At 35.6% G+C, this 27,833-nt stretch overlaps 1 long non-coding RNA gene across 12 annotated transcripts in view; it reads left to right on the forward strand.

Annotated features, from left to right (window-relative positions):
• Positions 1-27,833, forward strand: part of LOC144580716 (uncharacterized) — a 611,731-nt gene that overhangs the window by 155,681 nt on the left and 428,217 nt on the right. For 11 of the 12 annotated variants that reach the window (XR_013530725.1, XR_013530726.1, XR_013530720.1 and 8 more), the window contains one exon: positions 1-25,523. This is a non-coding gene — a long non-coding RNA (uncharacterized LOC144580716). Of the gene's footprint in view, positions 25,524-27,833 lie in introns of those variants that run through there. The other variant, XR_013530719.1, reaches the window with a different exon arrangement.

A 27,833-nucleotide genomic window follows, 5' to 3' on the forward strand; every position in this document is an offset into this window, starting at 1 on the left:
ACCTTGAAGTTCATTGAATTAAAGTCCTGAACACAGAAAACAAGGCAAGAAGACATTACAGAATACAGTCAGTCAGGTAGGTGCCCAAGCTTGTTCATGGTCTTCTCATAACTCTGATTGCTAATCATAGTTTCCATAAGCTCCTGAGAGCACAGATACTACTATGAATAATCTTTGTCTTATATGCTTTGTTTTTGGATTTATAGTCCTGAGAATGTTCAGTTGGTCAATCCTAGATCTCATGCTTATCCACTAACTTCCAGTTATCAGAAAATGAGCATTTCTAGTCTCAAATGGCTTCTCTCATGATTATTACCAAGACTCATGTACTAGAGGTTTCAGCAAAAGCCAGGACAGTATGTGGATACTGGAGTAATAAAAATAACAATTTAACTATGGCCAGTCATTTGCCAGACTATTGAATTCTTGAGATGCAGTAATAAACAAAATTTTTTTCCTGCTCAAAAGAATCTGACACTGTGATAATTAAAGATGTGAGAAATTTGTGATTTATGTAATTTTATTACATAGGACATGCCTACTAGACCAACTGGAGGCACCACTGGGAGACAGGCTAGTTGGTAACAGAAAGCTTTCTAGAACACTCAAATTTAGAATGGAAAGATTAACAGAAGTTAACCAATGATGAAAATGTTGAAGACAGATGATCCATGCTAAGGAGTGAGCATGACTGAAGTTTTAGGGGAAAGAGAGAAAGTAACCCATTCAGGAAACTTTAAGATGTTCAGAGCAAATAGTTTTATGGTAACATGCATTTGTCCTGGGGTGGTACCATACCATGAACAGTGCTGTATGCTATGCTAAGATGTTTAGTCATTATCAAGGGAATGGGAAGAGGAGGACAGAGGGTGGCTTTGAGGGATTTTCATCAGGACAGGGGAGTAATTTATTTGATCTTTGGAAAAAATACTCTCCATTATTCAAAATATTGTGAATGCAAAGCTGGAGAGAAGGTGACGAATTAGGAGGGTGTTCTAGAGAAAAGTCCATGGAGATGGAAATAAATACACTGGGTATATTACTTACCTTGGAAACCTGAACATTCATTCGTTGAAAAGCTAAAAACAGTTTTTTCTTAGTATAATTGAATGCAAAGTTAAAGCACTCTAGGGGCCATTTAATCTGGGTTTCATTTCTTATTTCTCAAATTCCTTATCAGATTAGTTTAGTAGAAATACTGTTTTCCTTTACCAATTGCTAGTAGCTTTTTGTTCTGCAATTAGTGAAATTTACCAGCATGACTATAGCTGGCCCATATACAATACTATCTGGCACTGTTTCAGAGCACAGGACCTTATATTAGAGAACAATGCACTCTCATTTAGTCCTGATCAATTTTGAAAGCTTCAAAAATATTTGCTCCTCCTTGGTTCTCAGCCTCATTAATGAAAATATAACCCTTAAGCCAGAGAATTCTCTAAATTCTATATTTTAATATATAGCTCTAATTATAATAATTTCAGTTTTCAAACTTCTCTAATTATAATAATTTCAATTTTCAAACTTGGTATTTTATACTACAATTTTGGTATCTCTATTATCCAACTTTAACCACCAATTATTTGAGATGAGAAATCTTCTAATATAAATTTAGTATTGCATAATAACCTCCAGGAATATTATTAGAAAACAAAGTGCTCATCATTTTTTTTACTGTTAAATGCTAGTTTAATGGATAACACAATTATGAAGTCCTTTGAGGCTTAGTTAACAACATTGTAGTAATTGATAAATCTAAATGTTCCCTGAACCATTACTTGTATCAATAACTCACATTCTTATTTCATTCTTCTATGCATGAGAACCTTAAAGACAGAGGAAAAATTTCCAAAGTCATTCTGAACTGCTGTTTATTAAATTCTACGTAAATATTTGCTTAAATAATATGTTCCATGATGAGCAGACCTTTGCAAATCTACCTTCAAGGGACAAGAGAACTGGGAGATCAAAGAAGTAGGGACTGTGGAAAAGGAGCCACAATCTTTGGTGGCTGTGAGATAAGATGTTGGATCCTGGTGCCATTACCCCTAAGACCCAAGACTTACTTATACAATATAGGGAATCAATATGTAGGACAATTGAATTCAACCCCTCAGAGGGAGGCAGGAGTGCTATGTAAATTTGCCTAAAGTCAGGATTTATGATCAAGGTTGTTTTGACCTAAGGGAAGGACTTATGGTAACACTGTATAAAGTAGAAATCCTAGAGGCAAAAAAGTCAACATAGTGGATTAGTACCCAAGATGGACTTGCTTTATTTTTAGTTGTAACCGAGTGAGTTAGAAGGAATGCGCCACACTCTGAGTTCCAATTTAAGAGTCCTTTATTGATTAGCCAGCAACTGAGAGACGGCTAATGCTCAAAATTCTCTCAGCCCGAGGAAGGGGACTGATTATCTTTTATACCTTGATTTAGGTAGGGGAGGGAGTACCTAGCTGAAACAGAATTTTACAGAAGCAGAAAAGCAGGTTAGAGGAAGGGACTGTGGGCACAGGTGGTCAAGAAGGGGGGTGATCAGGCTCCTTCTACACAATGATCAAAGGGAAACTTTTTTCTTACAATATCAGGGGGGAGGTATGCCAAGCAGGATGTGGTTACAATGGTTACAAGTGTTAAGAACAGTACACTTCAATGCCTCTAAGTGCAGCATGACCCAGTTATGCATCCATAACTGGTAAGGAGGGTGAAGCCAGGTTGGAGTTTACAGCTAAAATGGAGTTAGTTATGCTAGGCCAAGGTGGGTTATTACATAGTGAGCATTCTGGATTATAGACCCAAATCATTTCAGTTCCTCTTCAGGATTCATGGATTTTTAAAGTTGTATCACAATAATCAAGCCTAAAACTTGAGATAGAACAGATAGTGGTCAGGGTTCAGAGGAGGAGTGGTAGCAGAAGGAAAATTCAGATAATGACCTATAATGATGAAAACTCAAATCATTCCATGCTACCAGAAATTCTCACAGTACCTTTCCGTGAAAGATGATCCCTTCCCAGAAAGTTATTGTGTGTCACAAGAGAACCTTAACTACAGGCCGAAATAGAGTTTTTAAAGCAACCCCTAATGGCTTACATAATTTGCTAGGGTTATTTATATTTGTTTCACATCAAGCTGTATAAACAATATTTATAAATTTAAGCTCCTCAGGAGCTTATGTATGGATATATCTGCCTGTAGACTATTAGAATGTTACCTTTATATTTTTAATCAATGATTTTTATTACCAGCAAGTGTGACCCTGATTTTTTGTAAATGTAGATCAATTCATGTCCACAAAAGAAAATCTTCTTATAAATTTCTGATATATAAAGATGTGCATCTATGTGTATGTTCAAATCATACATACAGTTTGTAGCTCTAGCTGCTGAGAGGGCTTGATGCAGTGATGCCCAGAGAACAATGAACTCACCTAGCATTCCACTCTTGGTGTCTAAATCCTAGAATACTTGGTTTCTAGATATCCCTCTATAAAAGGAATCAGGGATTTTTGGAGAAATGAGTGCTTCCATGGCTGTGTCTGAAAAAAATATAACATGAACTAGAAACATGTTGAAAATGATTCCAGAAAGTAAGAAAGTGCTTAAAAAATCATATGGTCAACCTGAATGGATACAAAAGCAAACCTAAAGCAGTTCCTAATGACCAAAGCTGGGATACTCTGGGCAACAAAATAAGTCATGACAGTATCGGATTGTAACTCTAAATAGAGAATTATCCATGAGTTTGTACAGAGCATCTGTATCTATCATCTATATCTGTATCTTAAATAAATAAATACATGGGGAAAAAAGGATAGCTCTTCTTTATTAAAGAATTTCAATTAACAAATTTAAATCAAAATAAACTTGCCTCATCTTTTCTCACACTTAGGATATCTATAGCTGTCCTAGTACCCACCTAGTACCCATCTGTACTAGTATCCACCGAGTATTTTGGGATGCCAATATGTCTCCCAAGCAGCTCCTCTAGCTGCCAATGTTTTCTTGTCTGAAAATGTTTTATGTTTTTCCTCAGACACAGATTAGGTTTCTAAGCTTACTTCCCTTAGTCATCTCAGCCTCTTAGGAAAACCAGTGGTTATTCCCACTGTTACTGAGTGATTCTTCTTATCCTCATTCCATATCTCAAATTTTACTTTTGGTTTTACTTGTTATATTAAAACACTTTTTAAACTGCCTGTATTCTGGTATCGTACACTTCCAAGAGAAGAGACTACAGGAATAAAAACAACCCTGAAGAGTCTGCATAGATTAAGGAATGACAGATACTCTTCTGGATTCTTCTCTTCATTACTTTTGATTGCCTCCTTCTTCCACCTCAAGCCCATACATAGACTTTATAAGGACGAACTCTGTCACTGTGTTGTGAGCTTTATGTACATGCATGCATTACTTTTCCCACCCTACCACGCAGACAACATTATCTCCATTTATAAAATATAGAAACAGACACCCATAGAGATTACTTAAATAATTTCCCAAGGCTACTTAAATAAATAATTCAGTTGGAAATTGAATCCAATGGTGTTTTAAATTTTAAAGCTAATTCAGTTTCCTCAAATTGGATTACAATTGTATTCCTATTCTAGTGCTTTATATCCATAAATGCCTTTATTTTTTTTTGTTTGTGGAGTATATTCTTTCATTAAACGTGGTGCTTTGGAGTTCTGCCCTATGGATAATAGGAAGCGAATCACGTTTCTTGTATCCCTGCATCTGTAGGACATGCACGCCTCAAAGGTTCATGTGACATCATCGAGTCCTTGCTTCCCGTGATGGTCACCTCGGCTCTCTGTCCCATAGGGTTCCCTCACTTAGTCAATATCATTGAAGTTTGGACAGAGATTTTTCTATGAGTTGCTAAAACCAACTCTATACAATCTTATTTTGTTTTCTTAAGATGAAAGAACAAAAGGAAGGACATATTTCAGAATAAAAAAAAGTTGGCTCTCTTTTCATTGGGTACAGGGAGAGAGGGAAGAGTCAGAGAGAAGGTAGATATAGTAACCAAATTTGAGGCAGGGCAGGCATGCAGGCTCCTAAAATGGATGGGTGGCCAGAGGCGATAGTTTCTGAGTCCAATTTTTAAGTCTGTATTTTCATGAGGAAAGATGAATGTTGTGTTTCTGGTGACTTCCCCTAATAACTCACTCTCTCTCTCTCTCTCTCTCTCAATCTCTCTCTCTCACACACACACACACACACACACACACACACACAATTGTATTTTCTGCGAGAGGGGGTCTTTTGTTTCTTTAAACTGTAGCTTTAGAAAAAGCAGTGAATTAGGAATACCTGTTAAAAAGTAAAACCTGTATTTAGCACCACATAAGACCATAAAATGGCTTCATTAATTTTTTCTTTAGAATCTTCAGTCATACAGATGTGTATATAGTCTCTGGCAATCCTATGCTTAGTTTCCATTGAAAGTGGTTCTACAGTAGGAACTGATTTCAGAGTATCTAAAATCTCGGCTAGCATCGATGCAAAGAGAAAGTCCAGCAGAATCACACTTTCTTTTAATGGTTCAGGCATACTAGATAAGCACAATTTCATCTAATACTCACTTTTAATAAGTAAATCCAGGGCGTAAAAGGCAGAGGCAACAAAAGAATGGAAACATTCCTGAATTACAGTTGATGGATCGGTCAATATATATTATGAGCAGACATTAGTTTGAAAAATTAAAGCGAATTCAAACACAGTTTACACTTTTTATTTAATTGCAGTATTTCAGAGAAAGCACATTCAGTTCTGATCATTACTTTGGGGTGAAAACCCATATTCTTTATTTTTACCTGATCTTTAGTATTTGAAACAGTAATTTTCTCATATGACTCGGTTTTTTCAACATATGTCTCAATGCATGAAACCGAAGATTTCACTGTCAATTATGAGTGAAAAGGAGGCAGAAGATCCCACATCATCTCATAATGTTTTCTATAGGAGTTTTCTAAGTAGCACGATTTCTTGATAAAGTAGATTTTCGGATTACCAAACTTGCCAGTAGTATGTTTTTTCTCCCAGTTTGAGTAAATAAACTCTTCAGAAATTATTCTGGATCAAATTATTCGGGATCTGGAGTGAGAAAGCTGAGGAAAAATATGCAGTAACTATTTTATGTGTATTTTGCATGACACATTGTAAAGTGCTAAGAGAAAACCAAATGCTTTAATTAAAAAGAACAATTCTCTTAGGAAAAACAATCACTATGTTGGCTAACTGAATCTAATGTGTTGCATAGTCAAACTGGGGCTTTAATATATGCCATCTTTTTAAACGTCAAATCAACTAGCAGCAGTTGTGACTGCATATTTATTCAGTGTAATTGATAGAAATGTTTAATTAAGTATTATGAAGGGTAATTCTGTAGCTTTCTCCATCAGACAAATTGAAACCACCACCAACTTCTGAGATTATTCTTCTATAATTAAATAAAAACACACAAAGAACAGAAAAGCAACACTGCCAAAGTTTGAGATGGTTTTTTTTTTTTTTTGAGATGGAGTTTCGCTCTTGTTACCCAGGCTGGAGTGCAATGGCGTGATCTCAGCTCACCGCAACCTCCGCCTCCTGGGTTCAGGCAATTCTCCTGCCTCCCGAGTAGCTGGGATTACAGGCACGCGCCACCGTGCCCAGCTAATTTTTTTTTGTATTTTTAGTAGACGGGGTTTCACCATGTTGGCCAGGATGGTCTCGATCTCTTGACCTCGTGATCCACCCACCTCAGCCTCCCAAAGTGCTGGGATTACAGGCGTGAGCCACCGCACCCGGCTGAGATGGTTTTAAAACACTTTTGTTTATAAAAACTGTATAAAAATTTCCCAAGTTGTTTTCCCTAATGTCTCTCTCTCCTTCCCTCCTTTCTCTCCGCTTTTGTCATGCATCTATATTGTAAAATGATTAAAAAGCAAAGAATTTTGGAAAATATGGGCCTGTCATTAGTTTGTGGACTAGTTGAGGGATTATATAATTATTAATTCAGATAATAAATATGGAGAAGGAGAAAATAAATCATATTTTCAAATTGAAGGAGAGATTCTTATTTTTTTCAGAACCCCACTTGAAGTTATTCAAATTTAACTTTTTTCTGATTAAACATACTTTCTTGTTATATTTCAACTCTCTTCCTTGCCTGAAAGAGAGTAAATACATATCATTTAGTAATCAAACTTTAAATAGAATCCCTATCACAGTGTGTGTTAGCCGTAAGTCAAAGCCATATTATTCCAAGGTTAACTATTCATGTCTGCACTTGTGTATTTTAGCCAACAAGGATTAAATGGTAAAGGTGTGGTTCCTTTATTTTTCAACAAAGTATCTTACACAAGTCTTCAAATATCAAATAAAAATAAATGACATATTAAAACAGCTGTCCTCTGCTCCTTCCTTCACTGGCTTTCTTCCCCCACATCATTCTCCAGAACAACATTTCAAAGTATTCTAGTTGTTTTATCTGAGATTTACCTCCATGTCTTTAAATTACAAGATTATCCTGCATATTTCTTTGTTGAATGGAAGAGCTATACAAAAGATGGCAGTTTGGCAAGTTTTCTATCATGCACATCTATTTGGCCTATTTTCAGAAAATGGTAACTAGCTTTCCTTGGGTGATCTGAAAAAATAATTTGTTCCTCAGCCTTTTCGAATAGAAATATAATATAGTTTTACCATTGAACAGACAACCAATCTTTTCTAGGTGTCAATTTAATTTATAGAAATTATTTGTGCCAAGTAGAAAATTAATGATGTCAGAAGGGCAAACGCTTTACCTTTATTATGTTCGCTCTATGAAAAACAATAGTGACATGCCAGGAGCTCCTATTTTGCTAGCAAAGACGCATCTTGAATGTGAATGTTGTTCTCTAGCCACTCATATATCCTTATCTGACTGAATCCTATGATGGTATACACCATGGAAACGAACTCCTATTTTATGTGGCACCAAGGCTTAATTCCTTCACTGGGTCTGCTCTCCATCCTCAACCTGTGAGAGTCCACTGATCCCAATGATGGATGGATGTGCTGATTATTTTTCTTACATCCCCTAAATAATGCTTGTTTTATTTTTATGGGTTCTTAAATGTGTTTCCTAAACTGTGTTTCATTGTATTCTAGTTCCATAATGTGTTGGCTAGAATTCCATGGTCAAATATATTTAAGAAACACTATATCATATTTCCCTCTAGGAGATTCACAATGTGCAGTTGCCTACTGAAGGCTCTGAAAATTCATACACTGTTAAAAAGGAAACAAAATAAAAATTTCTTTTACTTAATTTAAACCAGACTTTTCCCAGCTTGTTTGAGACTGAACACTTGTGCTTTGTAGTACACTTATTAACGGCCTGCAAAATAGTCATGAGCAGGAAACTGGCTCTGGAAGCATTGTTTTATGCTATTCCTTTCTCTGTAATGTTCACTAAATATTTTTTACCACTTTCTTTTAAAATGCCAGTCATCCTACAAAAATTGCATTCTGCTTCCATGGAAAGGTGCATTACATTTGAGTAAGTAGGGAAAGGTGAAGGGCACTGTGAGTAGGCGAATAACCAAATACAACCACTTTATTCACCACAGATTGTCAGTATGTTAGCTTCTTTTATCGACTACGTTCTAAGATTCTTGAGAGCTTGGATTGTTTTTTTAAAAAATACTGCAAACCAGACTCAATACAACTTTCCCAATTATCCTGAATATCGGGTGTAATTCCAGCAGTCACACCTCAAAAAGATATAACGTCAATTAAACAACGGATCTAGTGAAGGACTGAGGACAAGGAGTTACTGTATGAAGTCAGAGTTAGAAACATTAGTCTAAGGGGAAAATCAGGTTTTTGTCTGAATCTGCTAGTATCAGTCGGTCCAAGGAGACCTTATGTGTGATTTGAGCAAAGTAAGTATAGGAAGAAATTAAAGGAAAACACAACAGAATCATTAGCAGATGGGTGAAGCAGAAAACATAAATGAACATAAAGAGATATTAGGCAGGTTTAGAAATGGCATAAAGCCTTTTAAGAGAAGCTTCCTGGAATGACAGTTTTCCTACCATGTTTCAGATGATTATCGTTTATTGGCTGTGCAACCTTATGGAGTTACTTAACTTCTCTCTGCTACAGTTTCTTTATCTGTAAAAAGGAGAATGATAATAGTGTTGATGCCATGGAATGTTATAAAGATTAAGCAGCTCCTGTCTCTTAGAATGGTGTAAAAGATGTTTTTATTATGAGTTCTTCTCTATTCCATATGGTGACGGATAATGATAGTATTAGTGATATCATTTGGTGAGTTGTTAACAGAAATTTTATTACCCACTTCCATTATCTACTTAGTTTTTGCAACATGGATAAGTAAATATTATCATCTTCATTTTACCGATCTATAGAGAGAAGCTTAGCTAGGTTAAGAAATTTCTCCAAGTTCAGGCAGCTAGAGAGTAAAGATTTGAATCCTGAGTTTAATTCTGAAACCTCTGATGAGTAATCAGGACATGCTCCTCTTTGACTTTCGGCTTCTCTTCCGTGGGCTGGGAATGAGTTTCAGTGGTGCTAGGTGTGTTTCAGTTTGCTGCTTTTAGTCCTAGGAAGGAATTTTACTTCAACGCGTGAATGTTACAATGTGAGACACTTAGAAAGGAGAATGGCTGGCCCTCAGAAAAGGCTAGTGAACTGAAGAAAAACACAAATTTGTCTGAGAGATTTTTTTGGAAAGACTTTTCCATTCTCTTCTCCTGACCGTAGTCACCATTTACTCCAAACTTCAACCCTGCAAAGCAACCCGTTCACTTTTATGTTGTGACAGATGTTTTTCCCTCCCTCACAAGTGCCCCTTTATGTTAGATTATTTTCTACTTGCCTGGGACCTACTCCTGCCCATAAGGCAGAGTGGGATTTGTGAAATAAATATTTCACTTAATAGTGACTTTGTTAGACCTAAAGGGCCACTCCCAAGCATATTTATGCTCCCACACATAGTTGGCATACCTGGATTGTGATTCTTACTACTTCGGCTAAAACTGTCCCTGTGATGGTAAGCTGTGCTACAATGCAGACTTTTGAGAGAGCAGGAAGAACCTTTGCCTGTTTAGTTTTGTCTCCATTGCCTAACACATGGTGTAACATCATAATCAATCAGTGTCTGTTGCATTAATGGAACAAAATCTTTTAACTTACTCAAATTGTTGTCCCTAGTGTAAAATCATTTCCTTGGATTGTAAAGATGGAACATGGGTTTGGACTTCACCTACAATACTGTGGTTTGCAACTTCTCTTGATGATGGTATTCTGTTTTTGACAAGAGAAAACTATGACGAACTTTTTTAAAAAATGAAAGCTAGGAATTAATCTTGTGTATCAATTAAGATCTAGATCTAAATTTTTCTTGAGAGGATTTTTAAAAAGTTGATAACTTGATTTTGTGAGTGCTGTTGTTCATATATAGCAAAAAAGAATAGAAATGCAAGTGATCAGTGAACGATCTGACAAGTTTTCAGCATTATAGAGACTGTATTATTTAAATTCTTCCTCCACATTCCAATGGCATCTTACGCGTGGTATGAAAAACTTTCCTAGACTTCAGCTGCAGCAGGTCTGATTAGGGAAGAATCCCAAGACATCTTAAAATATGCAACGTTATTTATCCAGGAAATTATTGTCTGTGAGTTTGATTCTCTTGAAAGATTTTGATTTATAATCATTTGGTGTTATATAAAAGAGAAGAATATACCAAAGATATCAAGATGTCAATAATGTAATTTAAACATTTTTGAGCTAAAAGGTTTTCATTCCAGTAAAATAATTGTAATCTTGAACTGTCCTGTGACCTGGTGATATATTTTATCTATGTCTTTGTTATTATTAGCCTTCCTTAAAATATTTTTCTAAATTGTTATAACTCCTGTAGTGTTAATATTCTTATCAAAGTCAGTGGTGCTATGCAAAAAGTAGCCAAATGAAAGGCTAAACTGGCAGTGTCACCATTCGGGTGTCTCACTGTATTTATAGGAAGCTTAAAAAAAATACTGGTTCTGAGATCTGGCAGATTCAAGGGTAGTTTCTTTCCTCTTTATTTTTTCCTCTGCTAATTTAAATTGCCCATGAATTGTAGCTATTTATAAATTGAGTAAATTTCCTATTGATGGCATATTAGTCATTTAGTCATGTTAATGAAATTTATTCATTATGTGAAGCACTTTGATCATAATTCCTGTCACCATGGCAACCAGTTTTGGTATTAACAGTGCCAGAATCATAGATTTTATACCCAGAATTGACCCCTAAATACTACACTGTTTTAGCCTTGGAAGTACACCCAGGCCAATGTTTCCTAAGTGCATGTTTCACAGAAACCACAAAAGCTATTGCAAATGAATTTATTAAATCTATCCTCAGTGTTGGGGTAGAGACGGCACACTACCCTAGACTTCTCAAAGTGTGGTCCGTGGACCTCTGCTTATGAATCTGTCCATGAAGTGCTATTTAAAAGGCAAACTTGGGGACCATAAAGCTGACCTACTGAATTAGATCCTCCAGGAGTCCTAGAAGCTGCACACCATATAAGCAAACCAAGTACAGCCTGTTCACTGTGGAAGATTAAAAAATAATAGTATCTTCACTAAAAAATAATAGTATTTTCACTTACGGAGGTCAACAAATTATCATTAAATCTACTAGTGACTAAATAGATGATTATTTATGCTTTATTCCAATCCCAATGATTTCTCAATCAACCATGGAATAGAGACTTTCCTGAACTTTTATTTTGTATTGTGGTTGAATAATACATATATGAAATTTACCCTCTTAACAATGTCCTAAGTGTATAGTACAGTATTGTTAACTATAAGTACAATGCTCTATGGTAAATTTCAAGAACTTTTTCATTTTGTATGACCAAAGCTCCCCCATTGAATAGCAACTTTCCTTTTGCCCCTCTAGACTTTCTTAGACTTGGTAGAACATTTCTAATTGGAAAAGAGGAATTCTATTAATTTATTCAGTAGACTCAATGTCACAAATTCAAATTGTCCATTCAATTCAATGTTCTGATCAAATAGGCATAAATAGGCATGTTTGTACTTGTACTTTCCTTGGATGTATTGCTTTTTCACCAATATTATCCAATTGAAAGTTGTATGTGGAATGAATATAATAAATGACAGAATGTAAAATTTAGTCAGTCTAGGAATTAGAAGAGAAATACATGAGTTGTAAGTTTTCTTTGACATAGCATAGTAGACAAGTGATAGAGAAAGTGTAACATGTAATAGCAACTGATATTTACATATAGATTCATCTTTTGCTGAGAACACATTTTCATTGCTTCCCTACACGGGGTACGTGAATGGTTATAATCTCTTTGAGGACAGTGTCTGTGGTTCATATTAACCATACATAATTCACTTCATTTCTGTTCAACCTTTTACAAATGTTACAAATGACATAGCAACAAACAAATATATAAAGATGATTTATTAAACATATGCAAGGTGCTGCTAGTAAATGAGTAGGTAAAAATAATCTTTACACTAAAGAAACAACCAGATTGAAAGAGAGATGATGCTTGCTGAGTTATTTGATTTCTTAGGGTAAAATTAGGATCGAGACTCAAATATTTCTGAAACCAAAACAAATTTATATTAAGGTGTTTTTTGGATGAAGCTGGAGATAGAGAGGTAGAGAGAGAGGAGGAGAAAGAGTGGGAAGCATGGAGAGACACCATCCATTAAACAGTGCTTTCTGGAACTGAAGTGTAGATACTTTAAAAGGGACATATTGACCTTTCCCTCCTTTTTTTATGCAAATGAGAGTAAGGGGGCAATGAATGAATTATAAATCCAACAAGTAAACAATATGAACACAAATTTTATGAACCTTTTGAAATTGGAGACTTGGGGGTCATTGCTTTGTCACTTTTCAGTCACATAGAATAATCTGCTCTTTTCATTTTAATTTCTTAGAAATCCTTGGCTTTAGACAAATCTATGGAGGATTTTGCTAAATTATAAGGGCAACTCATTTGAAAGGTTAAAGGATATGATGCAATTAGCCTCTAAATTCAGACCTGATTATTGAAGTCAGATTATCATTTGGTTTAGAACAATGTAACCAGACATTTTAATGCACAAATGTATCCACTAGTGGACAATTAGAGTTGTCAGTTTAAGTAGTCAATTGAAGAGACAGGTTAAACTGAAATTGGTAGTGTCTCTGTGACCTTGTGCTTAGAAACATTTCTCTGGAAATACAATCATGAGCTTTGAATTGGTGAGGGAAGTAGCAGAGTCTAATTATGGCTAAAGTACCAATGTCTACACTGTTTTCATATATATCACAAACAACTGACCCATGAAAGGACAGATACTGGATGGATATTCTAAAAAGGCAGCAGTAATTGGTACTCAGGTAACCAAGAGGATCAAGCAATTTTTGTAGCCTATAATATGCTTTTGAAATAGAGTTCTGATCGGGAAGAAAGAAGGATGAAAGAAAACACTATTTTCTTTACCTTCACCTCTCTCCCATTTTACGGGCACGTACATGAAATTTGCAAGCATTCTGGTTCTCACATGAACATGCAAATAGCATCTTCTTATCTGATGGCTAATTAGCCATTTTTAATGATCTTTATTCACTCTGAGACACTTTGTCCAAAGTGCCTGCCACTATGGCAACCAGTTATTTAGAAAGCACATTTGGCTAAAAACAAACATTTGTGTGGGGGAGAAAACTGCTTTTCCCATTTAAATTTATATTTAATTGACTGAGTGATAATTCAAGGTGAAATGAGGGATAATTAACCCATACTATCAAGAGTTTCTCAGGGTAAAAACATGAGCAAAGCATTCCTAGTCCAATCTCAGCCTGCAGATAGCTGCTAGGGATATGTGAATTCCAAGACAAGGAAGAGAGCAAAGTCAGGGACTTTAAATGGGCGTGGCCAGCTAATTTGGGGAAGCAAAAATCATCATTTCCATCTAGATTCAGTGCTGAACACTGGCTGTAATATATTTTCTTGTTCTTAAGACAGAATTATTCTTAGTAATTAGATGTCATGATATCATTTAATTTTACACTTTGGCTTATCTCTAAGGAATCTTGTAGATTTTGAAGAAAGGTAAATATAAAAATGGTTATAAAGGAACAATTGTTCAAAATGAGTAGATTCATTAATTATACCATAAATAGTTGCCACACTAATGCATTAATGTAGTCCCCTTACCCTTTTCATAAAATATTTTACTTTACTCCTTTGCAACCTTTTTCTGTAACAATTCTTTGCAGGGTATTTCTCTCTATTACCACATATAAAGTTAAGTCCAAAAGAATTTTAATGAAGTTAAAGTTAGAGCGACTGCTAGCTAGTAACGAATTAAGACTTTGCCTTACTTAATTTATAGTATATAGTATCATTTCATTGCTCAACTTGTGAATATGGATTGGGTGACATTTCATTCATTTATCTCCTCTACTTTCCCTCCTACACGAGAGCCTAGTAAATGGGTAGTAAATTGGAAGATATTATTTACTGTAATTTTTATTTACAGTTGGTTTATAGACTAACAATGTAATTCAATGAGACACATGCTATTTTTTTTCCATAAATTATTTACTTACCTATAAGGAGATGAGAATTTTACCAGAGGAGAAAACTGAGTACCCTCAACCGTTTCTCATGACTTACTCTATACATGTTAGGTATCGTTTTGTCAAAAGATGAAGTTGCATGAAATGAGAAAATAGATACATCAAGACATGGACTACCAGTTTGTATGCTGAGGTGCTCCAGTGAAATGATATTGTTATAAAACCCTAACCATCTATGTAGGAAAGAAAAATTTTGATTTATTGACTATTACACTTCACTGAAGCTGAATCAGATGGACTTTTCTTTGTTGTTTTCTACTTTGTTGCTAGAGTCTCACATTCAAATGTGAATTTTGATTACATTCTTTTGTGAGACTCTGAGGCAATGAATCATAATTCTGAGCAATAATTTTATTGTATAATGCTAGAGATGTAAATAAATGATGAAGAGGAAGGAGGTAAATGTGCTCTGAGCCCTGGACCAGAAATTCTCAAACTCTGTGGCAGCCATACATTCCAGAGGCATGGAATTCAAGAAACATTTTTTCTTTCTTAAATATATGCTGTGTTTCAAATAGATCCAATTCTCTAATAGATAATGAATTACATATTCATTTTCAAGTGCTACTGAATTCATTGTAATGTCATGGAATTTTCTTTTTTCAGAAAACTTAGTTGAATGTAAACTCCTATAATGTAGTGAGAAAAACAGGCAGCAATATTTTAAGTTGATAAACTAATATTTAGTGACTATTAATTACACAATAGATACTTTTCTAAATACTTGTATTTTCTCATTTAAATTATCATTGACATTATGGCATAAGTAGTTTCACTTCCATTTTACAATTAGAGAAACTGAGGTAGAAAAATGAATTATCTAGTCCAAGTTCATACAATCAGGTACTGGTCGTTGAGGAGATGTTAAAAAAATTTCTTCCTACTTGAGTAATTTGGGACCCATTTCTCTATAAATTTTTTAGCATTAGTAAAAAAAAATTGCTTAGGAGACTTTGTTTTGGTAATTTGTCCGTTGCTTCTGTTTGAGGAGATAATAAATCTGGTGGATAATATGGAAAAATTGAGCTCAAGTTAGCTGTGGTTTATTCCAAGTTGGTATGACAGAGAGGTCTGTTTATTGGTCTGTGGCAATCAGAAGATGCATGTTGATGGGCGATCTAACTGTATCACAGAGAGTGTGCCTGCTTAGTATTCCTTGAGAATACTTGCTTTTAGACCTACTTGAGGCTTTCAGCACTGCAGCAGTCATAGTCCCTGGGGTCTCTGCGGAATCCAGGCGCTTGTTTGCCAGGCAGACCTGAAATAACTGTTATTTATTTATAGCCTCTGGCACTGTCTGAACATTCTGCAACACAACTAGGTTAACAACTTCAAGTTAATGTAAACACTCCAAGAATGAAAGCAGCAGTGCTGAACTGCAAATATGGCCAGGCAAAGAAGAGGAATGGGAAAGGGTGAAGACACAGGCCACACACAGACTCCGGAGTCTCTGAGACATTCTCTTAGGGGAAATTTGAAACGGATGGGTTGTTGGTGACTGGTCGATGCTATGAGGGTGTCCACTGTAGGCTTATGGCTCTCACCATTTGGATATAGCAATTAAAGGTGAAGGAAGTGGGACTAAGAGACAAAATTTTATGACAGAATATTCTACACAAAACTTTGAGCCACTGCTTAAAACTCTGCAGCTCACTCAATGTTAAATACCAGTCCTTGCAAATGGTCTTCATCATCAGCTATCATCTGAGCTATACACTCTATTATTATTATTTGTTTATTTAGAAATGAGGTCTCACTCTGTTGCCCAGACTGGAGTGCAGTGGCACCATCTTGGCTCACCACAACCTCCGCCTCCCATGCTCAAGCGATTCTCTTTCCCTCAGCCTCCTAAGTTGCTGGGATTATAGGCATGAGTCACTACTGCCCAGCTAATTTTGTAAAAAAATATTTTTAGTAGAGACAGGGTTTTATTTTTACTTTTTCAAGACAGGGTCTTGCTCTGTCACCCAGACTGAAGTGCAGTGGCATGATCATAGCCTGCTGCAGCTTTGAATTCCTGAGCTCAAGTGATCCTCCTGCATCAGCCTTCTGAGTAGCTGGGACTACAGGCATACGCCATCATGCCAAGCTAATTTTTAACATTTTTTGTAGAGACCAGATCTCCCTATGTTGTCCAGGCTGGTGGCATCAAGCAGTCGTCTTGTGTCAGCCTGCCAAAATGCTGGGATTACAGGGTTACAGGCATGAGCAACCATGTCTGGCTGACAATCCATTCTTTACTTAGGCTATTTCAGCTACAGGGCCACTCGATGTTCCTTGAACATGCCTAGCATGTTTTCACCTGGGTGCTTTACTTACTATCCCCTTTGTCTGATATTGGCATGGCTCAATCCCTTATTTCTTTCAGATGTTTGCTCAGATGTCACCTTGTCAGAGACATATTTTTAACCGCCTGTTCCACCTATTTCTGCATATGAAACTATTCACAAACACAGTAGTTTAAAATGAAAATCATTTTTATTTTAGATCACAATTTGGGTGGGACTTGGCTAGGTGAATCTTCTATTGCGAGGGACATTGGCAGCAGGTTCTTAGTGTTATTCAGTTGGTGGATAGGCTCCAAGGGAAGCATCACTCCCATGCCTGGCACTGTGGCAGGGACAAATGGAAGGCTGGCCTCAGCTATGATTGTCTTTCAGTGTATTAATTGTCTGTTGCAAACTACTCCTCCAAATGAGTAGCTTAGTATGACAAAAATTATCTCGCAGTTTCTATCGGTTAAGAATCCAGGTCACTTAGCTAGGTGCTCTGGCTCAGCAGCTTTTGCAAGACTGCAATCAAGGTGTTTGCTAGCGTTGCAATCATCTCAAGTCTTGGCTGGGAAAGGACCAACTTCCAGACTCACTCATGTTGCTGTTAGCAGGTCTTATGTCCTTACTGGTTGTTTGCTGGAGACCTTAGTGTCTGTCACATGGGCCTCTCGATAGGTTTGCCCACAACATGGCAACTTGCATTACCCAGAGTAAGGGATCTTAGGGAGAGGGAAAGAGACAGAGAGGGAGAGAGGAGGGTAGAGAGAGGCTAAGCAAGATGAAAGATAGAGTTTTTTGTAATGTACACTTGGAAGTGATATTCCAATACATTGTGTTAGAATAAAATCACTAGGTCTGACCCATACTAAGCAGAAGAGGCTACGTAGTATATGAATATCAGAGAGTGGAGGTCAGTGGGAGCCATTTTAGATGCTGCCTATCACAGGCAAAGGGTCTTGTCTACACATGATGTCTCCAGCATGGTGCTCTCAGGCATTCCAGGGTGTGGATTCTAGGAGAACTTCCTTGAGCAGAAGCAGCAATAATTCTTATGTTCCAGCCTCAGGAGTGTCAGAACATCACTTTCACTGTATCCTATCAGTCAAGTTAAAACTCACCAAGACCAGCCAGATTCAAGGGCAAGGGAATCAAACTCAACCTGTGAGTGTAAGAAGTGTCAAAGAGTTTGCCATCATCTTTTATTTACCACACTATCCTATATAATATTGTATGCCTCCCCCGACTATGTACCAATTATTTTTCTTATATCACTTTTTCACTATAGCCCTTATACTTTAAAAAATTTGTTTATATCTAGAAACTAGAAAGTGAGCTCCCTGAAGTCAGAAAAAATTGCTTTTTTCCCTCCCACTGTTCCAATCCTCAGGATTTAGAGCAGTGCCTGACACAGAGTAGGTTTTCAATAAATAGTACAATTATTTGGGCCTTTTTCAGACCTTCCATGATCTAGACCCTGCGGACTTTGCTAACCCTTTTCTCTAGGGCAATATTCTCTGGCTCCATTGACTTTTTTTTGTTGTCATTCTTCTTAAAACATGTGAAGATTTTTCTTCATTTAATTCTCACCATGTTTTCCTCAGCTGTCCCAATTTTTACTTGATTTCAGAAGGACTGGGTGCTTTTCAGTATTTTGGTATAAGTTTAAATGGTACACCTCAGGAAGCACTATATTAAGTGTTTGGCCATTTTCCATCTTTTCATCTAGTTTTATTTTCTTCATAGCACTTATAACTAACTACTAGTTTCTGGTATATGTGCCCACTTTGTTTTTTTACCCCACTGAAAAATACATTCTGTGAATCTAGGGGTCTTGTTTGCCATATTCAAAGCTCTGTGCTTTAGCACCCAAAACAGTGTCTGACTCATTGTAGGCCCTCAATCTATTTTTGTTGAATAAAACAAATGTATTGATAATCAGTGCTTTAAAACACTGGCTTTCTTAACATTTTTTTTTAACTTCTTCAATTTAGTTCAAATTCAATGCCTATAAGTCTCCATTTTGTCATCACCCCTCCCCCATTTATTGCTATAGTAATGAAATCACTGAATGCCATTATACCACTTTAATTAATGACAGTAAAATATCTACTCAAGATCAGCTTAATGGCCTGGAAGTAATGACAAGAGTATGCAAACCAGAGGGCTGCCAGTTGGCCAACAGGGCTGGTATTTTATTCAGAGAGCCTTATCCCATAGCAATAAATCAGGTTCTGCACTTGCTTGTAGCCCCATCATGTGAATTGAGAATTAAAACTTGGGGTCAGTTTGAAAAAACACCTGGAGACTTAGATCCTTTTAAAAGGTGTATATGGACCGGGTACAGTGGCTCACGCCTGTAATCACAGCACTTTGGGAAGCCGAGGTGGGCAGATCCCAAGGTCAGGAGATGGAGACCATCCTGGCCAACATGGTGAAACCCTATCTCTACCAAAATACAAAAAATTAGCTGCTCATGGTTGCACGCACTGGTAAACCCAGCTACTAGGGAGGCTGAGGCAAGGGAATTGCTTGAACTCAGGAGGCAGAGATTGCAGTGAGCGAAGATTGTGTCACTGCACTCCAGTCAGGTGACAGAGCGAGACTCCATTGCAAACAACAACAACAAAAACAAACAACAAAAAACCAAAAGATGTATATGTGAATTGGTGGAGGTAAAATAAAGAGAAACATTTAGTGTGCATAAGCTACAATTAGAGCCTCACAAATTTGTAAAAGACATTGTCTTGATTTAAATTGTTCTGAGAAACCATTTTTGTTATTTTAAGTATCTAAGGGGAGAGGAGTGTTTTTAATTTTTTGTAGTTGATGACTTTAGGGTAGTACAAACAAAACTTTTTTGTATCTAACTTTTCTCAATCCTCTCTTGAGGTGCTTTACTAATGGTAATGATTACTATGCATTCCCTAGGTACCAAGAGGCACTATGCAAAGTAATCTATTACACCAAGTTACCTGCTTTGCTTTCCTCCCTATGATGTGATAATACGATAAAAGATTTCTTATCCAGCATAAAAAATTAATTAATTAATTAATTAATTAAATCCATGCTTTTGTCTCTTCCTTTCTTATACCTCAGCTACAAAGCATTTTTTTTGGGTGGGGGAGGCAATATAGATGTCAAAATATTATTCCTTCTGTCGTCCCAAGGCATAGAAAAATTGATGAGCTCAGCATCTGTGGAAAGTTCTTGCTTCTCTGGGTAAACTCGTTCAAATGACTCGGGGGGAACTGGTCAGGTAAAGGAGAAGAGATAATTCAGCAAAGTCTCACGTCCTTAGTCACTGGGAATGTTGGAAGCATGATCACTTTGACCTAGTTTGTTTTAGGCTGTTAAATTCCCTTCGATGGATCCAAATGCCTTTTTAAGCATACCCCATTTGTAGTATCACTATTAGCTAGAAAACCATGCATGTTGAAAAATAACTTTAAGTCAGATCTAATTTTTCAAGAAAAGAAAAGATTAAATGTTAGAAGAATCTGATAGATCAAAAGAAGATAGTTCATGAATTCCAGGCTCAGATCACTGGATTCTGTCCAGCTGTCTCCTTTCTCCAGTTGACATTGTAGAATATTTATTTAATAAGAGAGCTGTCTGAACCAGGAGCTTGTCTAATGTTACTTCTTTACAATGACAATCATATATGTGTGTGTGTGTGTATATGTACATATACTATTCATAATTCATATATATGTATTGATTTATATATATACTTGGAGAAATCAATTATGTATTTTATTAGCATAATAATCAGTATCATATGGTTTATTGAGAGATGAACATAGCCTTGAACCTTACTGCTATGGATATGAACTTGAACACGCTGGCAGTTCATACAGGTAAAAAGGTTTTGACCTAGGTTATATTTTAGTGGGTAAATAGTGTCAGAACTTATTGACTACAATTGCATTTAGAATGTAGGCTTGTGCTTTGTTAACAACAGCTTTTTCATCCTTCTCAAGAAGGCAGTAAATCTTTCACTCTCCTGATCATTCTCATTTCTAAATTCCAATCTTCTGCCTAAATGTTCCCTCAAAGTCCATGTGAAAGTGATAAATTGTAGGATGGCTCATAGAAGGCAATAAGATTGTGGTAGAAAAATCACTGAACCAGGAGTTGAAAGTCTTTTTTTTTTTTTTTAATGCTTCCCTGCTTTATCTTTTGATGACTTTTGGCAGCTCATTTAAGCAATTTTTTTCTTACACATTAATACATTTTTAAAATTACTGTGAGGTTAAAAAAAAGGATATGTGAGAAAGTATTTTAAAAATATACAATTCCATAGGAAAATAGGTAGTATTATTATTTTGCCCATGTGTGTTTATGCATGTGTAGTGTCTGCTTCTAGTTGCAGCTACTAGTGCTCTTGGAGACAGAAATAACTAAGATGCTAAATTTAAAAATACCATCCTTCCCATAACGGAATTTACCATACATATGACTAACTGTTCCATATGACCCAGCGTCTTAAATGCTATGTTCAAGGTAAAAATAAAACAGAAGAGGGCAGACCAATTCAGGCTGCTTGGAGGTAGTAAAAAATGTTTCCTGAGTGGAGTTGGTAGCAAGGAATTATGTCCAGATTAAAGGGACAGTGTAAATAATGGAATAATAATGATCTTTTGCCAGATCATAAACTTGTTAAGGAAGGGTCCAAGGTGTAAGGTTGTATTTCAATGTCTGAAAGATAGTAGATGCTTAACAAATGATTGGGAATGAGTGAATTAGAGTATAATTAAGGAACAATTAATAGTTTGATATATTTAGATAAAGCTGGAAAGGATGGGTATGATGTCATGGCTTCTGAATCATGTAGGTGTCCTTTTCTTCCTCTCTTTTTGATTAAGACATCTTTATAATGATAGTAATGGTTAGCTGATAATAATAATGCTCACAAACATTTGAAGCATTTTCTATTTTCTCCATTTCACAAGTCATGGTTATAAGACTTAGGTTAAATTATTGGCTAGAGGCCACAATGCTAGTAGTTGCAGGGCTCTCATGTAAGAGGAGACACAGGTAAAAGTCTGCAGTAATTCATGCCTTTATGTTACTTTCACTCTGAAGGGCTTTTAGATCTTGTATCTAAATCTTGCAGATGATCTTGCAGGGTTGTCTATTAAGTGAGTGAACTACTGTGTTTAAAAACATTGACAACATAGAATCCCTTTGAATCACAAAAAAATGACTACATTGGGAATGTCAGATGCTCAGGAGCTCCAATTTAATATTTATCATTATACCTCCATTTATATTTTAAAGATAAAGGAAAAAAAAGTGTTTCTTGATGTAATCTTGAATCACCACGTTGTCTTTAATGACCTTACTTTAAAATCTCACAAAATTAGAAGAAGCGAGATGCTCCATGACTGATTAAAATCGCTATTCTTTCAAGCTGGTGGTACATTTTAGAGGAGTAAAGGAAGCATCCTCCTGCTTCTGTCTTATTGATAATCCTCCAAAATAGAATGCTGCCATCATCTGTGTATCTGCTTACTTCATAATCAACACCATCACCTTCATCATAGTCCTAACAAGAGTTTGCTTAGGGCTTTATTCTGTAACAGAAACCCTGCTAAGCACTTTAAATGCATTATATGGTCATGTGTGCACAACAGCCTATGAGGTTACAGAATCCGGGAGGAGATTCGCATTTACACAAGCGTACTCTGCAAGTTAGATTGTGATAATGAGTTAATTAGTCAAGGATCCAAAAATTTTGTGTAAGTGAGGTGGATGCTGAGAGACAGCAGGACCAGATACAATACATTTAAGCAAAGCTTCCTATGTGTCCCGGAGTCCCTAATTGGGGATCTATGTTCATAATGGTCTGTTTAGCCAAAGATAAAGAGAATATTTACAAAATAGCTAAGAAAAATATATACATTACTTTCAGAAGCATAACAACAAGAGTGATGATGGAAGCCAGAAGACACTAACATCTGTCTCTAAAGTGATGAAAGGAAATAATCATAACCTTAAAAACCCAACATGAAGAAAATGACAATATCAGAATTAAAAAAGGAACTCATTGTCAGGAGATTCACAATAGAAGAAAAATTTAGGGGAGTTCTTCAGGCAGAAGGAAAATTATTCCTAATAAAAATATGAAATTTAGAAAGTAATGAAGACCAATGAAAGTAAATATATGGGTAAATCTAAATGTATATTCACTTAAAATAGTAAATATCACTGGGGTTAAAATAAATGACAATTATACAAAAATTTGGAGAGGAATTAATATATTTGCAGTGTTCTAAAACCCTTGCGTCATCCTGGTAATTGTAAAAGTACTCACTTATAGTAGAATGTAAAAGTCAACTATGGTAGTAAAATCTTTAGGGTAACATTTAAAAATAATTAAATAAAGTATAACTAGCAAGCAAACGACGAGTGAAAATAAAGCTAAATATTGTTGGTTACTTAAAAAAACTACAAGAGAGGAGGCAAAATGAATAAAAAACTGATGGGACCATTAGGAAACAAAGAATAAGGTAGCAGATAAACCCAAATATATTAATAGTCACATTAAATGTAAGTGGGCTCAAAAACCCAAGTAAAACAAATATTCTTAGTCTAGATATTTTAAAATCCTGAATACATACTTTCTGTAAGGGTTGTAGCATAAAAACAATAACAGAGAAATACTGAAACTAAAGGATTAAAAATAAGATAGAAAAGGTAAATACTATATCTGAGAATGCTGGCATAGCTATACTAACATCAAGAAAGTAGACCATGAGAAAAAGACTATGGCTGGCTGTGCACAGACATTTCATAATGATAAATGGATAAATCTATTATGAAAATATAATAATTTTATTTATGTAGAATAACATAAATAAAACAAACCTAATAAACCTAATATTAAAAAACAGTTAACTTTACAAATCATAGTTGAAGATTTTAATGCACCTCTCTTACCTGATATAATAGACAAAAAGTTAGCAAACACATAGAAAATTTTAGCAATTCACATGACCTAATTGACACATGTAGAACACTGTATTCACATCTGTAGGATTCATTTTTTTCAAATACACATAAAAAAGACCATATGTTGGTTCCTAAAGCAAATCTTTACAAGTTCCAAAGATTGGAATCATACAGAGTGTGCTCTCCTCCAGAGTAATATTAGTGGGAGATCACTGACAAAAAGCTGTCTTTGACAATATAGCTTACACTTCTAAATAATTCATGGGTCAAAGAAAAAATAAAAACAAAATTTGGAAAGCATTTCAAACTAAATCATAAAAATACCATTTACTCAAACATGTGAGGTGTAGCTACAGTCATAATTACAAGGAAATGTATTGCTTTAAAATGTGTATATTAAAAAAGAAAGAAAACTAAAAAGGCAATAATTTTATTATCCAATTCAATAGTAAAACTAAGCAAACAACAAATGATGTGTGTTACACAGAAAACAAAATGTTATTGTGAGAAATTAAAGACTTCAACAAATGGAGGGTTATAGCATATTGATGGAATAAAAGACAGTATTGCAAATATGTCAATGTCCATCAAAATTATTTAGGAGTGCAATGCAATTTCAGTCAAAATCTCCATAAGTTATGTTTTCTTGTGGATGATAAATGATTCTTAAGTATATATGGAAGTGTAAAGAACAAAATTGGAGGACTTATTCCATCAGATATTGATACTACAGTAATTAAGGCATGTGTCATTGATATAAGGGTAGACAAATAGAATAGAGTCTAGTAATAGACCCACACATAAAGATCAATTGAGTTATTAAACAGATGTCACTACAATGCGCTGAAGGTGAGTGTTCATTTCAATAAGCAGTGCTGAATCAATAGGAAGTCTAACTGGAAAATAATAATTGTAATTCCTCATTGAACTATATAAAATAATATTGGATGGTGGACCCAGTTTGAAAGGCAAAATAATAAAGATTTTAGAAAATGCCATCATTCACTTTGTGAACTTCAGAGAAGAAAAAATTTCTTAAAGAAAACATAGAACATGCTAACCATACTAAAAAATAAGGAATTATTGATGAACTGGATGTCTTTAAAATTATTTAGAACTTAAGGACTCAAGAGAGTGAAAAAGCAAACTACAGAATATAAATAATTTGCGATATACACATCTTGCAAAAGATTTACATCTGCTATCAATATAGAGCTCTTTAAATTAAAAAATAGGAAGATGAATAAATTTAATTATGGCCAAATCACTTCAATGGCCATGTCACCAATGACCAATAAATATAAAAGTGCATTTAACTGTATTATTCACCAGGAAAGTACAAAATTATAACACAAAACCACTATATAGCCACTAGATTACTGAAGCTGCCCAGTGCTGTAGAGAATGTGAAGCAAGTGGAACCCACAAATACTGCTGGTAAGTATGTAGATTGGTATAACCGTTTTGAAAAACTGACCTAGTAATTCCACAACTAGGTCTAATCCTATCAGAAATGCATACACATGTTTACCAAGACATGCATAAAAATGATCATAAAAGCACTCTTTATAACCTCCTAAACCAATGGTCCCCAACCTTTTTGGCATCAGGGACCAGTTTTGTGGAAGACAATTTTTCCATGGGTGGGCAGGGTGGGAAGTAGGGGCTGGGGGGATGGTTTTAGTATGAAACTGCTCCACCTCAGATCATCAGGCTTTAGTTAGATTCTTATAAGGAGCATACAGCCTAGATCTCTCTCTCGACAGTTCACGATAAGATTTGCACTCCTATGAGAGTCTACTGCCACAATAGGAGGCTGAGCACAGGTGGTAATAGTCGCTTGCTTACCACCCACCTGCCGTATGTCCAGGTACCAGTCTGTGGCCCAGGAGCTAAGGATCCCATCCTAAACAACAAACATCCCAAGTGTTCATCAACAGTGAAATGGATAAATTGTGACATACTTTTGAAATGTACTTATATGTCACAATGACAATGAATAAAATACCCCTACATGCAGCAGTATAGATGAATATCAAACATAATGTATGAATGAAGCAGACACAAAAGAATAAATACTGTATGCATTTACTTACGTACATTTCAGTAAGATGTATAATAATCTTTAGTGCTAGAACTGGAATAGTGGTTCACTTGTGAGAGAAAATGGGAAGGAGCATGGGGGAGCTTCTGGAGTACCAGCAACTTCTTCATTTTTCAATCTGTGAGGGGGTTATGTGGTTACTTTACAAACATTCCTCAAGCTAAACATTGATGATCTGTGTGCTTTTTGTATTTATTATATGTCAATAAAAGTTTAAAAGCTATAAGAATTGTAAAAATCTTTTGGAGAAAGCTAAAGGAAAAACTTTAATTAAGAATCAAACTTTCTAAATTGCCTAAGATGTGATGAGGTTTCCATTTAATAGATGCATTGGTTCAGTGGCCTCCCCGTTCCATTATCATATGGCCTTTCTGACCCTACCTTGGTGACCCTTGCACAGGTGACTTAATCTTCTTAAGAAGCAGTTTCTTTAAATATAGATTTTACTTCTACATTTAAATCAACTGTGCTGAACAAGAGATGGATTAATTGATGCTTTAAAATCCTATAAAAATGCTAAATCCCAGCAAATGAAATCTACATCTTAAACAATCAGTTTTCACAAGAAAATATATAAGCTCAGGAAGAAACAGATTGGCAAATTCATCTGGTGTTCTGTATAAATACAATTTTAAAATACCTCCAGTTTCTTCATGCTATGCCATCTGCCGAATGGCTCTTGGAATGGAATTTTAATCTCTAATTGCAAATGCAGGGATTAAAAAGGTTACATTCAAAATGTGCTGGGAGACCAACTAACAATTCAGAAAGGGAAAAAGTCTGTATCTGCAGGTTTTGCTGGCATAGATGTTTTCTGGAAATGATAACCTGACACCAGGTCTTTCATAGTCGGAAGTGGAAAAGGAAAATAACCTGCCTCAATTGGGCTGGAACTGTCTGGACCTTGTTAAACTCCAGCTGCTTTTGATTATGGAATTAGAGCAAGAGTGGACAAATTCACTCTTTCAATCTCGACAATAGAGCATCATTTGAGCCGTCACTGAAACAATTAAAGGAAAGTAAAAAGAATATGCCATACTTTTTGCTTGGGGGATACCCAGGATAGATTCAGTTAAATGAAGCTGAAAAAAGTCACAATTGGAAATGGTAAATTCTACACAAGAATATAAAATCTATAAGCAAAATTACAAACTGATACCCATGCTTCTAAGTTGTGTAGAAATTTATTAAAATGTTTTAATGTTTAGTTTGATGTATAGACATAGACATCATGTCTCTTTCCTTCTGAACTTACTTTCTTTGTGCTCCTTCCCCGAGGCCTTCTTTTCCTCTGTAGGTGATGCATTAAAATGTGCACACCGTGTTTGTACCCTCTCCTGTGGGTATTTTGCCTGTACTATATCTCTTATTTGGACTGGCAAGCCAAATCATTTTCTGTGATGTCTTTGACAAGGTGGAGGGTCATTATGGAATAGGATTGTGTATACTTCTGAACTCTTTAACACAGAAACTTGAGCTTGATTTTATTGTTCTTCAATTGTTTTACATGTAAATCTTTGGTCTGCTCTACTCCAGATCAGGGCCCATGACTTCTTGTTTAATGTTCCCTAATAAAAGAGAGATTACAGGAGAATTATAAAATTAAAGGCCTTTAAAAATTCTCCAGAAAGACCATTTAAAAATTACAGTAGATAACACTGTTTTTATAATATAAAATATTTTTATAATACCTTTTATTCACATGTTTCATATGACTTTGAATAGGCCATGCCCCTACATATGTAAGCAAATAGTCATCCTATAATGAACTTTGCAGTCTATACGAACTCCTAATATTTATCTTCCTTCTTTTCTTCATCTCTGAAGTAACCCGGAAGCT

The sequence above is a fragment of the Callithrix jacchus genome, chromosome 2 (genome assembly GCF_049354715.1).
Source record: "Callithrix jacchus isolate 240 chromosome 2, calJac240_pri, whole genome shotgun sequence".
NCBI classification, from domain to species: Eukaryota; Metazoa; Chordata; class Mammalia; order Primates; family Cebidae; genus Callithrix; species Callithrix jacchus.